This window comes from Doryrhamphus excisus, chromosome 13 (genome assembly GCF_030265055.1).
Source record: "Doryrhamphus excisus isolate RoL2022-K1 chromosome 13, RoL_Dexc_1.0, whole genome shotgun sequence".
Lineage (NCBI taxonomy): Eukaryota > Metazoa > Chordata > Actinopteri > Syngnathiformes > Syngnathidae > Doryrhamphus > Doryrhamphus excisus.
In genome coordinates this window covers 14,130,710-14,143,904 of record NC_080478.1, presented here as the reverse complement: position 1 = coordinate 14,143,904, position 13,195 = coordinate 14,130,710, and the positions used below count along the sequence as shown (strand labels likewise).

Here is a 13,195-nt window from a genome sequence, read left to right as displayed (position 1 = left end):
ATGTGAATACCAGCAGCACTGGATTTGGGAGGGAGATTGGGGGGGGGGGGGTGTAAGAGGGACAGGATGGCCCCTTGAGGGGGAAACCTGATCTCTCATAACACCCCACTCCTTCTCGGACAGCATGTACAGCACCGCCTCACCAGAGCCCCGCTACCCCTCTGGCGGTTGCTATAGAAACCTTCCCCGAGGTATTTCGGGTGAAAGAGTAGTATGTATTGTTTTTACTTTGTGGATCATTGTTTACCTTTTATATAAATTAAAAAGTGGCACATATGTAGCTAGTATGTGTCTGTTTTTGCATCTAGCATCCCCTGATCCCTCAATTTTCTCTATCAGGCCTTGTCTCTGTGTCCCCGGGGGCATCCTGAGTGACAGATGTCTGTTACCCGACGCCAAGAGAATTAGCCCTGTGTGACTCTCAGTGCGAATGGGAGGAGCCAGCTACAATCTTGCTTGCCTCTGTCAGCCTCCGGGGAGTGCAGGGGGCCTTTGATGGACCACGGAAGCCTTACCTGGCATTCCTTAGCAGGGAAGCAGGCAGCAGAACGTCATGATCTATGAAGGGAGATAAGCCTCTGGAGTTCTGGCACTGATAGCCTGCCAGCCATCACCCCTTCCAAGAGATGTGCTGAATGAATATGCCAGGCACACTAAACACGCTGCCAGTATCTGCATGTCCGTCTGTTTGTCTGAGGAGAAGGGAAGTGAATGGCTGCTTTGATTTGGTGATGTCAATGTACAGCATAGGCATGTGTAATAAAGCCAAGGCTTCAGTGGTTGCATATTATCTATTTACTTTATGCTTCCGTCATTACATTTGCAGTTTCACTCTACCGGCTTTTCCTGCACCAGTGTTCAAATTTCTGTCTTCTTTTGGAAATGTAGCTCTTTTATCTTGTTCATGTTCGAGCAATGATGCAAGCCTTTTTTCGGCTAAATCCCCATTCTTAGTTTACCACAACACAATGCTTTAAACACTCCACAGCCTGCTCTCTGCCTGTGAGGCCACTCTCCTAGGTAATTAGTTGAATATTTCTTCTAAGAAAAGCTATATGACCCCCGTGTATTCTGATAAAAGGCCAGTATGACGCTGTGGCCCCCCTCTCTCGCACTCTGTCAAGGCTAGAGAGGACTCCCAACAGTCTGCTGCAACACTCAGATCTCACAGACTAATAGGATTTGATACAGAAAAAAAAAAAATGACCACGGGCAACATTTTTCGGAAAATACAGAAACAGAGGCCATACGAGGCTTTTCAAATGTTCTACATGTCCCTTTCTCCCTATCCCTTCTTATCTCATCTGTTCTGTGATTTTAGGAATCTGTGCAGTTTAACTAGTTTTCATAGCAGTGCTCATTGTCAGTAGGAATTTACGTCAATGTTGTCTGTCAAGGCGCAATTATAGACATCTTATAACAAGGCTCTCACAGACAACTCAGTATGTATCATCTATTATTTAGATGGCTGATGGAAAATGCAGCTGGCCAGGGTTTTGGGTGTGTTTGTGTATATTGTCTGTCTGGTCTTTCCTTTACAGTTGCTTTTTAAATGCTTGTGACCACAAATGTTTGCTTTTATTGAACCACAATTTCCATCATTTTATCAGCAACAAAGTATAAGTGAATGTCATTTGAAGTCTCTTTTTAATGGTGTGGCATACAAAAAAGACATGGTAGAATCTCAACAAAAACTGAACTGTACAAAAACTGAATACATTTTTCCAATAGGAAATTATGTAAATCTATTCCAGACACCCAAAATATTACCAAAACCAAACATTTAACAGAGAATTAAACAGAGCAAAATACATACACCCCGGTATCTTAAATCTTAAAATCAGTTGGAGAAATGTAAGGACTTACATTTTTCACTGTTAATAATAATAAAGACATAATAAAGAGCATTAAAGGATTCCCTGGCCGGAATCTGTCTATAGTGTCCTAACTCTAAAAGAACCACTATCCATTCTTCACCAAGACTGAGTCACCTACATGTGGATGTTTTGTTTGGGCGCTCAATTCCGCTGACTACTTCATTAGGCACACGGTTTGGTCATACAATGTCCAAGATGTAGTTTTAGCAATAATTTTCCTTAAAAAACGAATCCTATGTATGTGCCACCGTATTAGCTTGACCGAGCGTTTGAGTGGATCACCTCAACCCAGCCTTGTCTGCTGCCACATACTGTGGCAGTGACACCACTGTCACTCGAGAATAATGGCTTCATCTCAAAGTTCAGATTCATTTCTTTCTTCGATAAGCACTTTTCAAAACTCAATTTGATATTGTTGAGGGTAAAAAACTGTCGTTGAGTGTGTGTGTATTCAAGAGGCTGCAAGTTTCTAATAGGTGAGACAGTACTGAGCTGACCTTGATTCTGAGACATAGTCTCTCTTTGGACAGAATCAATAGTTTTTGCACACTGTCCTTAGCCCCCATCCTCTGCTGTGACACACACAAACACATACACATGCACAGATCCATCTCCAGGCACCGATCAATAACCATAATCTGTTTCTGCCCTTCGCCAGTCATGCGAGCCAGGCTTTTTTTTTTTTTTTTTTTGAGTGCGTGGGTGTGTATTTGTGTGTGTGTGTGTGTGTGTTCGTAGTTGTAGAAAGATTAGAGGCAGGTTTTGGTCTTTTTAGTGAAAAGCTGCTGAAGTCTGCCATGATGCCTCACAGGCCCCTCACAGAATGCTCAGAAAAGATGTACATAATATCAATGGATGTGTAGTGATGATATGATCCCCTGCTTGCAGTCCTTTGTAGGCTGCTAATGCACCACCCCCCCAGACACTGTCATAATTATTACAGTCAACGGCATTGACTGACATATTTTCACACTCCTTCTGAGCAACTCATTGTCCTGTTTCCTCTCTCTCTCTCTCTTTTGGCACCTTTGTCTATTTCAAGCTTTTTCCTTTTGTCTACTGTCATGATTCCTCACCTACCGCAGATGAAAGTGGGATTGTACGGCTGATAGGGTGTCATGAATAGGATCTGTCATGTTAGTGTTGTCTCACATGAATTATTAAGCACCGTTGATAGGTCTAATTTGCCAGCTGTTGTGCTATAACTGTATGCAGTCTCATAGATAATACAAGGCAGTTTATATCACTGAGGAGTAAGCAGTGCTCCAGTGGGCACAGTGAGATGCCAAGCACTGGTCTATTATAAGCCGGGCCCACTCAATGGTCTGAATTGATGTGTGTATAACAAGTGAACTTCCTGTTTATTAAAAGCAGTCCTAATATAGACAGAAGACATTTAAACCTCCTGAATATGTATGCAAAATGTGTTCAAGGTTGGTAGGTTATGGTCAGAGGTCATATGTGTTCTTTCCTTTACTTTTGGTCAGCATGGTTTTATTGTAATGGGGGCTGTCCTCGGCTTTGATAGAGCGGTTGAAAGTTTATGCGGTATTTGGGTAGCTACCGAGAGAAGGTGTAAGGAGGGTAAGGGGGGGGGCATCTTTTCCCCCACTGAATGTTTTAACCTAATCCCATTATCAGTGTAGCGCACTGCCGCCCAGTTTCCCCCCTCCTTTTCCCTTCCCCCCTTTCACCCTTCTCTCCAGCTGACCAGCTGTTCTTGCCGAGACTCACGACAATGTCCGATGTGTTCAGATCACTGAGTACCCCACCCCACCCCAAACACTCACACAAATACACAACGCAACCATGCACAACCAACGCGATTGCTTAGTTCATTGCTCGAACCTTGGAAGGCCAATAGGGAGGAGGGTGTTAGTTTGTGTAAAATGGGCAAGCTTTGGCAGTGCAGGGGGGTAGTATGGTGTGTGTGCGTGTGTGTGTGTGTGTAGGGACTCAAGCCCAGGCCCGTCAAACCAAGAGCCCTGACTCAGGGGGCAGCCCAGCTCGGATGGCATATGGCGTCTAGCGTCATACAACATGCAAAAGTATTCTCACTCCACGCCCCCTCCCATCTACTCCCTCCTCTTTCTGTCTCTCTCCCCTGCTGCTAATGCAGAATGACTCATAGCATTACTCATTTTTATCCTAAACACCCCCCTCTTACATACACACACACACACACCAGTTCCTCCTCCCCTTGCTTTCAAGCCCATAAGACAGGGCGTATGGGACCCACACCCTGAAAGCCCAGAGGGCCAAGCCCAACTCGCTTCACGGGGCCACCCCCTTTAAACACAGGTAATGCAGGCATGGAGCCAGAAGGGGCAACAGCAGGAACCCACAACCCAGTCTGTGCTCCAGCATGCACATGACTGGTGTCAAACTGTTGTGAACGTTGGTGCATATGTACAGTGGAACCTCAGTCAGCGCTCACCACAATTAGCAAGTTTTTTTTTGTTGACTTTGAAAATTTACATCATAACTTTTCCTCTATTTGTGTGCATTTTCAGGTTAGTGTACTGTCAAGTTCTTGACTCCCAAAAATCTGTAATTATAGTAAATCTTTGTAAGTATAGTCTTACAAACAGAAAATTATCTTAAATACATATACATTTAAAAATGTTAAGGACTAAATCAACATTTAAGGTTATTTTTACCTACTTAAGGCTACTCTTCCCAAAGACACGATCTGGCAGGCAGCAAGACACCCCACGGGCACCATCTTCCTGTTTTGGAGTTATTTCTTAAATTCAATAATGTTTCTAATATTCTTTAGCTGGGACTCGCAGCTTTCTTTGTCTCAATTTTGGATTACAGTATTTAGGTGAGAAATGTTAAACTATAATTTAGTTTAAAACTATAAAATGTGTTCTATGTTAACATTTTTGGCTTTCTGTAAATAATTAATTGGATTGACATTATTTGTCATGGGGGAAATTGATTCAGTTAGGGTCTGTTTAGGGGAGAGTCAGACCTTCTGGAATGAATTCATGAATGGAAATTGCCTTTGCATTTAGTCGTAGCCACCCCCCACCCCAATACAATATTGTCATTCCTGAATATAGTCCATATACAAATAACATAAACAAATACTGCATAGCCTCATATAACATAAATAATATGGTGCTCTGTATATTTTTAAACTTGACCGCTCCTTCCAAACCCCCCCACGCCCCCCATCCCACTGCCCCTCCTGTGTCCGTCTGTTATCCATTCATGTCTGACATCTGTCTGTCCACTGCAAAGTGAAAACCAGCAACACTGCCAGTTTTGTGTGGGATTCTCTTGTGTACCATGACAAGCTCAAGCTCAGGTTGTTGGTCAGAATAAAGTTGTGCGTCACTCTTTTTTTTAATATTAAGTAATGTTATGTTGGCGTTGAAGCCATGGAGTTCGATGTCTTGATGGAGGAGGCAAACAAACACACTGGTGAACTCCAGCAGAGACATTGCGTCATCATAATAATGCTGTATTAGTGTATTGCATAATTTAATATATGTACATGTTATGCACAACATAGTGATGTGTAAATATACTGTATTACTCTACAACCTATAACAACGATAACATTTACGATTTATTAGGGCTCGAGCACTGACCAGTGCGAAAGCCCTATTGTAATCGTAATGTTTATTATTATTATTATTATTATTATTATTCTGCCGATTCGACGGCCATTTTGAGGGCCTGAACATGCCCGAAAACTCACCAAATTTTGCAAGCGCGTCAGGTCTGCCGAAAATTGCGATCTGGTGGGGGTCCCGAAAACAATGTTCCAAAATTGACTCTCTAGCGCCACCTTTTATTTTTGAAAAAATTGGCCCCCGACACCAGTTTCACCTATCGTCACGAAACTTTGTGGAGACGTCTATCGTGACAGGACGGACCAAAAAGTCTCAAGAACCCATATTGGAAAACGAACAGGAAGTCGGCCATTTTGGATGGCGCCGGCCTTTTTCGGGCCAGAAGTTGGGGTCGTATCTCGACGAACTCCTCCTAGGGGGTTTGACCGAATGAGTCCGTTGTTGCATCAACGGACACTAGACGGATGGCCGACGTTAAATTGCGAAGGATTTTGGGATATTCCATACGATGTGGGCGTGGCACGCCCCCAAATTTTGCCCTTTTTCATCTGCCCGGGCCTTGCACGCTGAGCGTAACTGTAGACGTGAATAACTTGCCTCCACATGGTCAGATCTTCATCATACTTGGTACATGTGATCATGGCCCCGCCCCGAAGGTCCCCGTAGGTCACTTCCTGATTTCGTCGCAGCGCCACCTATTGGCGACAGGCTAAAGGCGTGTGATCTACATGAGGCCTTTTCTGGCAGGAGATTCATCAGATGAACACCGAGGTCACAAGGTCACTGCCTGACAGCCTGGTGAAGCCTGTTGATGGACCATGATGCAGGAAAAGCGCACGTGGTGGGCGTGGCCTGGCGGCGAATGCTCAGGCCTCGCCGTTTACAAAGAAAGGGTCATCATTCGCCCGCAGAAGGTCGCATGTGCTTGAAAACTCATAAGGGGGGGCAGATTCCAGGCCTGAGGGCCCTGGTGGGGCCCCCATTTGAAACCAAGCCAAATTGACTCACTAGCGCCACCTACAAGTTTTAAAATAATTATCCCTCGCCTCCTGTTGCACGTATGGGCATGATTTTCGGAGGAGACATCACTCGTGACAGGACGCACAAAAAAGTCTCAAGAACCCATGTTCTAAAACCAACAGGAAGTCGGCCATTTTAGGTGGCGGCGGCCATTTGGGGGAGGATGTAGGGGTCGTATCTCGACAAACTCCTCCTAGGGGGTTTGACCGAATGAGTCCGTTGTAGCATCAACGGACACTAGACGGATGGCCCACGTTAAATTGCGAAGGATTTTGGGCTGCTACTTAGGATGTGGGCGTGGCACGCCACCAAACTTTTACTTTAACCTTAACTTTTACCTTATCTGGCCCTGCCTGGTGTCTGGCCTTGCCTTGAAGCAATGTACATCAAAGTCAATACACAGTTTGACTGACAGACTGATGATGTCAGTTGATGGACTGTGATGTGTGTAAAGCACATGTGGTGGGCGTGGCCACGGCGAATGGTCAGCCTTCGCCATTTACCATCGAAGGCTCATATTTCGCCCGCAGAAGGTCACAGGCTGCTGAAATCTTACACGTAAGGTCAGAATCCAGGCCTGAGCGCCCTGGTGGTGCTCCCATGTGACACCAATCTAAATTGACACACTAGCGCCACCTAGAAGTTTCAAATCATTATCCCTCGCCACCCGTTGCACGTATCACTATGATTTTCGGTGGAGAAGTCTATCATGACAGGACGCACCTAACGCTCCAGAACCCATGTTCAAAACACAGCGCCACCAACTGGTGGAAATGTATATCTGCTGTAACTTCCTCACGCATGGTCGGATCTGCCCGAATTTTTTTCTGGTGGTTCGGGGTACCCTCTGGTCTATGACAGTGTGTGTACATACGCTATAGCGCCTCCAACTGGAGGATATGTATATCAGCTGTAACTTCCTTCCACATGGTCGGATCGGTCCCAAATTTTTTCTGGTGGTTCGGGGTACCCTCTGGTCTATGACTGTGTGTATACATAGACTCTATAGCGCCACCAACTGGTGGAAATGTATATAGCCGTAACTTCCTTCCACATGGTTGGATCGTCTCTAAATATTTTTTGGTCGGTCGGGTCACCCTCCACTCTTTGAATCTGCGTGTCCATAGTCTCTATAGCGCCACCAACTGGTGGAAATGTATATCTGCCGTAACTTCCTCCCACATGGTCGGATCTGCCCGAATTTTTTTCTGGTGGTTCGGGTTACCCTTTGGTCTATGACAGTGTGTGTACATACGCTATAGCGCCACCAACTGGTGGAAATGTATATCAGCCGTAACTTCCTTCTGCACAGTCGGATCGGCACCTAATTTTTTCTGGTGGTTCGGGGTACCCTCCGGTCCGTTACCGTGTGGGCGCATAGACTGTATAGCGCCACCCACAGGCGGAAACGTATATCCGCCGCAAGTACCTACCGCATGGTCCGATCGTCGCAAATTTTTTTATGGCGGTTCGGGGCGCCGGACGGGACGTGACCGCGCACCAGCCTCGCCGCCGGCGTCGCCCCCTCCGGGCGGAAAATTGCAAGTGCCGTAACTCCCTTACCGCTTATCCCATCGCCGCGGTTTTTCGTACAGCGCGTCCGCGCGCCCGTCCGGACACGCGCGCGCCCCCGACCCGCGCGTGCCCCCGACCCGCGCGTACCCCCGACCGCGTCGGGGTGCTCGAGCCCGCTCATCACTGCTTGCAGTTTTAATTAGTTTGTGATATTCATGTGAACATGTTGAAAATGTACTTATACAGTATAGCGTTATCTACTTAGTAGGGGTGTCACGACCAACCAAGGAGACGAGACGATACCCCAGATTGGGTCCACGTCCATTTACTTGAAAAAGTACACTGGACAAACAAACTTTTATACCTAATCAAGTCACAAAGCAATGCAGGTGCGTTTTAATATGTCATTGTCCCACTAATTGATGCTCAAAGATATTAATGTCAACATTTTTTAAACCCAACAAACAGATAATATATGATCATAGTAATGACAATACAGCTCACTGTATTTCTTTTGTCTACTTGTCTATTTGCATTAGGACTTTCCAGCTTTCCTTTATTTATAATTTTTAAAAAATAATAATAAATTATACTTGTATTCATTGACAAACCTTTATTCGTTATTAGTATCGCCATTTTAGCTTTTTCTAGTTACATTGTGCCTTTTTGCTCCACACTTTCTGTTGATTTTATTTCTGCAATGAGCTATATTCCCCTGTGCCACACTTTGGACATCCATGCGTGTTTTTGCAATATTGCACTAAGGGACACACAACTCAACAAGGGCACATAGCTCGTTATTACACCACCACTAACTGTGATGGTGCACTGGAATGATCCAGACACAAGACATTGCACTGTTGCAAGTAGGTTTTTCAATGGAAGATCATACACAGTTTCCAAATCAGCCCTTATTCATCCAGCGGGTCAAAAATTGTTATTTCCATCAGCCCAAGTGCACAGAAGATTTTCTCTCACGCCAACCTCTATAAATACGGAAAACGTTGGGACCCTCACGAGGGTCGCGGGGTTGCTGGAGCCTATCCCAGCTGTCTTCGGGCGAGAGGCGGGGTACACTGGACTGGTAGCCAGCCAATCACAAGGCACATATAGACAAACAACCATTCACACTCACATTCATACCTATGGACAATTTGGAGTCTGCAATTAACCTAGCATGTTTTTGGAATGTGGGAGGAAACCGGATTTCCCGGAGAAACCACGCATGCACTGGGAGAACATGCAAACTTCACACGGAGATGGGCGAGGGTGGAATTGAACACAGGTCTCCTAGCTGTGAGGCCTGCGCGCTAACCACTTAGTCGCCATGTAGCCACATAATAAAATGCCATTATAAAATGTCATTCATAATGTAAAAAAACAACAGTGCCTCTAAATAACAAAAATTGTGCTTCTTCTTAAATAACCCTAATACGTCAACAGCTTGTCTAGGGTGACCCTATAATGTCCTCACTGTACTTCTGGTGTTGTGGTACTCCATACACGGGTGTTAGAACCTGTCTGTCTGCTTTAAGTGATTAGCATCCAGCTAGCCATTCCATCTGGTCCCCTAGTCCTGTTTAATTAATGAACTTTCTTTCTCCGCCCCATAGCCAGCCAACGCTACACTAAAGCAAAAGCTGTTAACCCTCTCAGGTTAACCCCACCAACGCCACCCCTCCACTCACACACTGTCACACTCGCACAATACTTGGAGGGTGCATTCTCATTGATTAGTTATGTTTTGTTTTTCTCTCTTTTGTCTTAGGGCTCGTGAAGGGAGGGTTAATGAGCCTCCCTGGCAAGCAGTAGCACTTGAAATTCAAGGATAAATGGGAATCATTTTGTTGTTGTTTTTTGTGTGTGTGTGTGTGTGTGTGTGTGTGTGTGTGTGTGTGTGTGTGTGTGTGTGATGAGCTTAGCAAAGACATGGAAGCCCTTGTGCCTGTGTATAGGTTTCCGTGCTTGTGTGCACGTGAATGGTCCTGTGTGTTTATTTGGATGGGTATGAATGGCTTTGAGGTGGGGTGTATTGCATTTCATTCCTGCTGGTCCTTTATTCCGCCTCAGAAGCAGGGGAGTCTGGAACACTTTTTAAACATTGGCTCTGACACCATTCAGCCCCTGCTTCCAGCCATCTCAACAAACTCTTGTCTTGTCCTTATTTTACCACCAAAGTACACACTCCCGCCCTTTATGTCCCCTTTTCCCTTCAGTGTCTCTTGTTACAAGGCAGCGGACAGCCTTTTGTCCCGCTAAAGCTGCCCCCTTTTGTTTGGGCTGCCTTTTTTATCCTTGTGCTAATCGCCATGGTCGTGTGCCTGTTTTGGACCCCATATTTCACACTCAGCTCCCCTTTGTTTGACACACCGCCCCTGATAAGAATCCCAATTCTAGGGCCTCTCTGATATTGAAATCCAACAGAGGCGCAGAAAGAGCCTTCAATCATCCATTATCTGTGCTCCAGTGATTACCATTCAATCTCGCGGGGTCCAGCCTCCTCATCACCGACCGCCGAGCTGAGTCCCGTCCCCTGAAAGAACCCACATCCCCAAACGTTGGTGTCACATTCAGCACATCCATAGATATTTCTGACGCTGTCTTGAGACAGAGCTACGTTGAATGCTGCTGGGAAATGTCAGTGAAATGTCAGTCATCATTCTGCACTGGAATCCTTTGGTCTCTGATGTGGCCTTGGGATTTTGGAACTCTGGAGGAGGTTACCTTGTGACATTATTGGGGTTCTTTGTCCAGAAATGGCGATTAAAATGAAATTCACTTTTTGTGGCTTGATGGGATTGCTGGGTTTTTTTTTTTCTTAACCCAAGGCTGCATCGCTTTTAATGGCGCAGACTTAATTGGCTGTTTTAAGGAGGAATTAGTTGATTATTTATAAGTTGCACATTAATGCCTCTTTGAAAGGTTCAAAGGCAGTGTCTGCTCCTCCGCTGGCCTCAGGCAATTGTTCTCTTATACAGATAGTGTCCTCGTGCCTTGTAGCATTTGCATTTCTGCACAAAATGGAATTTTCTGCATTGACTGTCAAAGCAGGGAAAACAAAGCAATAACTAAAACAAAATATTTATGTATTGCTGTGCATTAGGGGCCTCTTCATACGGAAAAACCTCCCTTTGATGTGTTAATATTGATGATAGTCTATTTCATTTTCAAGTGGTGATTTGAAGGAGCAGTGCTGAGAAATATTGACCAAATCTTGTTGTCTTGCCACTGCAGCAGGCAATTGGGATTGATGTCACGTAATGAGAAGATGTTGTGGGTTGTGGAAGCAAGCACAACACCGATAGATAGGCATCAATTTTAAGATGTAATAAGCCCCTCTGTTTTGTAGCAAGAAATGTTTTGCATTTGTGTGATCTAGGCTGCTTTTTACTCATTGTTTTGGAGAATACTATATATACATATATAGATATATATATATATAGCAAATACCTGCAAATGGTGAAAAACCAGGAGTGACAACCATAAAAAAATTATGTTTTTGACAACTCCAGGCTGACATACACTGCTATGTCTATGCACCACTGTACATAACATCAATTTGCTCAGTCTTGACATGTTGTAGCCTTTACCTCACTCACTGTGCAACCAAAACTAAGACGACAAGTAATGCATTTGTAACACACACTATAATGCATTCATAATTCACTCATTATGCAGATGTCGAAATAAACGCATTCACGCTAATATACAGGCAAAACAAAACAAGTATTTATAACCCGCAAGGCATACCAGGTAACTTCCTGTTATGGAAGTGTGTGCATGGACTTTGCAGCATGCCTTGTGAGTTATGAATGCTGGTATTGATTTGCATTTTTGTATATTAGCATGTAAGCATTTTTTCAATACCTGCATCATCTGTGTGGTACAGTTACATTATGTATTTGTGCAAATGGAAGACTTCCTCAAACAAGAACAATGTCCGGCAACTCAAGCTTATAAATTATCACGTTGAGCTAGTGTAATTGAGATTGGTTTTCAACTAAATACGGGTCTAATTATGCAGATTAAAAGTCCAAAATGACAGATTTTTCCCCCAAATTTCCCCCACTGAATTTCAAATATGCAGTTCTCTACTGTATATTTATGTCATTGTATGTTTATATAGACAACCACCCTCTGTACCTCTTGTTAATAGAGCGTACACGTCTTCATTAGTTGTGTATAACCTATAATTACTATTGATGAGATGCTAGCTGATTTGGATACAAATATATAGCTTTTCGTATGTAAATTAGCATTATTTATCTTCAATTCACCAAACTAGGGTTCTTTGGAACAGGCTTTGTGTGGACTGATATAGCAGGGATGCGCCCCAGCTACAACCACTTGTTTTTATATCTGCCGACTTGAACCAGATTCACTTTTCCTCCCCCTGCATCATCACTCGTCTGTATGGATGTATTGCACTTCCCACCCCATCTGTTTTTGTCAACCCAATGAAAAGGTCTATTGTCATGTGCAGGATGCACAGTTGACGTGCCACAATCTTTGCGTGAGCCAATCAAGGCAGGGCATGCAACTTATTCTTCGTTTTCAAGGGGCCCAAACCCCTCCCACTGGGTAATTTCAAGTCCCTAGGCTGATTGTGGGAGATCTTCAGCAGAAGAAGTTTTTATAACAACGTGGCCAACATTATCCCTCTTCCCTATAAAAGCCCCCAGTTTGAATGGGACTGTGTATGTGCCCGCTGGATGATAGCAGGCTCCTGATTAACCCTGGAGTGACTAGCTAATGTCATTGAAGGAGGGCCACCTGGCTGTGAGACTGTACAGTCAGCTGCCACTGAAGGGCCAGAATAGGAGACGACCAGGTGTTGGGCTCCAGCCCCCCTAATTGTTGCCATGTAATAGCCTGCTTGACTGCACAATATAGCCCAGGGGCGAGGATTAGGAAAAGCTGTTGCCAACACACAACTCCATTTTCTTTCTTTCGCCCAAGGATTTGTGTTGAGATTTCTCTTAGTGTGCATGCTTATGTGTGTACAAATACAAGCATCTCCTTATCCGTGACAATAATAGCAGAAAGGAAGCTGGTCCCCCATTTTTGTCAACATGTTAACTCAAGAAGAACATTGCTATATGCCTGTGTTGTGATTTTGAAAAGATTGGAGTAAATCATTGTAGTCCTACATGGAATAATAGCAGTAGTTCTAGAATTATTCATAATACTGCAAAT

General features: G+C 44.4%; 1 protein-coding gene across 7 annotated transcripts in view; it reads left to right on the top strand.

Annotated features, from left to right (window-relative positions):
- The window catches only part of ralgapa2 (Ral GTPase activating protein catalytic subunit alpha 2), an 87,848-nt gene that overhangs the window by 54,265 nt on the left and 20,388 nt on the right, over positions 1–13,195 (top strand). The gene's annotated exons all lie outside the window — the stretch shown is intronic.